Genomic DNA, 3,138 nt, shown 5'->3' with positions numbered 1-3,138 from the left:
TTTGGAGTAAACTGGGTCCAGCGTGCACTGGGGCAGCTAGAATTTTCTAGCACTTTCAAGATGAATTAGACGTAGGGATCTCAACTGAGGGCTATTTTGTTCTCCAGGGGACATTTGGCCATGTCTGAAGACATTGCTGCTTGTTGAAGCTGGGAGGATACTCTTGGCATCAAGTAGGTAGAGACATGGGCTGCTGCTACATTTCCCGCCGTGCACAGGAAAGTCCTCTACAACAAAGAATAAATGGCTCAAAATGCCAACAGTGCTGAGGTTGAGAAACTCTGAGTGAGACACCTCAGTCACCAGGCTGAGCATGTTGAGTTGACTCACACAAGAGTAGCTTCAAAGGGCACCAGCTGACTGGTGCTTTTAGATAGATCTGTGTTGTGAGCCACACTCTGTTCTTTCGGTAGCTACCGCATCCCTGAATGCATGCTGCATTAACAAGGCATATGTTTCTATGAATTCCTCTCTTATTTGGGTGGTTTACTGTTATTTAATTGGTAGTCACAGTTCGGTGCTTTTTCCCCTAGATTGTCGTAATGAGTTGCGTTATTTCTGCTTCACAATTTTTGCCAAGATTCTACAGTTTAGCCTGAAACTTTCCTCTGACTAGTGCAATAATTCCTTTCTCTTCTTTTTGCGTCCTTTACCCCTCACACATACCACAACCCAGAGCTTCATATATTTACACCTGTCAAAATAATCTGTTTAAAGAACAAGTCTCATCATGTCACTCCCTTGTTGGTAACTTTGAAAGGCTGCCCACTGTCATCATGATAAAAAGCAAGCCATGTCCTTTAGCGTAACAGAGCAAACCCTGTGAAACATAACCCCTGCTCCCTTCCCCAGACTAATCTCCTGTTCCTTCGGTCACACATTTTTGCCTCTATTAGTGCAGAGTTTCTTGGAGTTCTCTGCACAAGGCATGGCGTCTCTCACCTCAATGACATCATTTCAACCTTCTTCTATGTTTACAGGCTCACTCTTTATCCTGCCCACTCTCTAACTCCCACTAGGTTCACCTACCTCTTCTTCTAAGAAACATTCTATAATCTTCCAAGGTGGGTTAATCCTGTAATATTCTGTGTATATTTCTCATTGCACTTCTTAGGTTGTTTGGAAAGCAGCCTTTTGTGTTTGCCTCTGGATTCCATGATGTTGTGAGCTAAGACCTATTCATTTTTGCATCCCCTAAATACCTAGATGAGGGCCCAGAAGATGGTTCTCTCTTAATTAGTATTAAGTGACTGAATGAATGAATGAATGAGCACTTGAACGTGTCATTTCACTGTTGCTAGTGAATGAAATTGATCTAAGTGGAATAATGTGCTTTACTTTATTTGCAGAGTAGTTATTTTACCTAGAATTTCTGTATGCTACTCAATTAAAAGAAGGTCCATATATCTGTTTTTTCCTCTTTTCTAATCATTTGTTTAGATGGCTTCATATTACTGAAGATTCAAAGATGTGTAAATGTTGAAAGATACAATCGAAGTGCTAATATCTACCTCTCTGATCTCAGACATGGCTGCGTATAGAGGAAAAAAGTTAATAACATGGGTTATAGCAGCTAATTTGAGCAACTATCATAAATCAGGTGCTATGTTAAAAAGTATCTATAATTTTGTAATTTAACCTATGAAGTAGGACTGTAGTTATTCCCCATATGCATGAGGAAACTGAGGCACAGAGAAATTAAATAACTGCCCAGAGTTGCCCGATTCCTATACGAAGAAACAATTCAGTCAATACATTCAAAAGCTTCACCTTTTGCTTCCAGAAGAAGTCTTTTCCTTTGTCTTTGTCTTTTTGTGTTTTTCATAAAGAGGGATATCAGATGAGGTTCCCTCTCATCTTATTTTATGTTCTCGAGAGCTTGCTTTGTTTTGCACTCTCTCTTGGTCTCCACCATCCAGGGGATGTAATTTTTGGGTTACGTCAGGTGGCCAGTGTGAAAATGGCTGGGATCCCAAGAGTTATGTGTTCTGAATGTGTCAAGCTCTTAGGAATGTTTGCCATAAGAAGGCCCTTCAATAGGGGGCTTTTGTCCTCTCCAACCTTTTTGCCTGGTTAGTGTTGGAAAAGTCCAATCCCAGAAGGGCCTACCCAGTGTCACAGATTAACTGGTCTGTGACTGGCAGCCCCTTCCTTAATTTGTGGGTTCAAACATGATCCTAAACTGTGGCAACAAGAGCCTTTTGCTATCTTAGCCTATCTCTGGGAACACGAGAGGATCTTTGGGATAACATCTTCTTTGAAGAGGCTATTGAACTTAGTTGCTTTGGAATTAGTTTATCATTGAAAATTAATGGCCAAAAGATGGATCCTTTAAATTAGAAAGACTCCTAAATTAAAAAAAAAAAAAAATGGGTTTTAGAGATCTTGTATTCTAAACACTTACCTTATTTGTATTTATGGGAAGATCAAATTGAAAAGAAAGACATGTAATGGTATTATGGTTAACCTTAAAAATTGTCTTTAGAAAATTAAAGAGCAAAAATCTTACCTAAAACAAAGATAAAATTTTTTGTATGCTACCCTTGCAGGAGTATCTATTCCTATAGGAACAATAATAAGGGCCAGTTTACCTTGTAGCCTAGTGGTTAAAATTCTGTGCTATTACCATAGCAGCCCAGGTTTGATTCCCGGTTAGGGAATGGGGTGGTTACGGTTTGATGTTCATATAACTTTTGACCTTTTGGAGGTATTCATTTGTTATTGATCCCTTTCCTTTGGACAACTTCTTTGATTGCCTGTCTTCCATCTGTGGGGGGCACACAAGACTTCTGGACATTTGTGTGTAGATGGTCAGTTGAAAAGCCGAGACCCTAGAAAATATGGCTGCCCAGAAATGTGGTTTGTACTCTGTTTGTGGCTGGCAAAACTTTTCTTTCTTAGAGTGCCCCTTTTTGGGGCGGTTCTGGATCTTGTAAAAAACTGCTTTCCACCTCTTTGGAGGCAACTCATGTCCTTGGTAAAGTTACCACCCTGGTTTTCACTGGGATGAGTACCTTTAGTTAAAAGAACTCAAAAGTCAGCCAGGCGCAGTGGCTCACGCCTGTAATCCTAGCACTCTGGGAGGCCGAGGCAGGCAGATCATTTGCGCTCAGGAGTTCAAGACCAGCCTGAGCAAGA

This window comes from Propithecus coquereli, unplaced genomic scaffold (assembly GCF_000956105.1).
Source record: "Propithecus coquereli isolate 6110/MARCELLA unplaced genomic scaffold, Pcoq_1.0 Scaffold374, whole genome shotgun sequence".
NCBI lineage: Eukaryota > Metazoa > Chordata > Mammalia > Primates > Indriidae > Propithecus > Propithecus coquereli.
The sequence above is the reverse complement of the archived record's forward strand: the minus strand, read 5'-3'. Positions refer to the sequence as shown.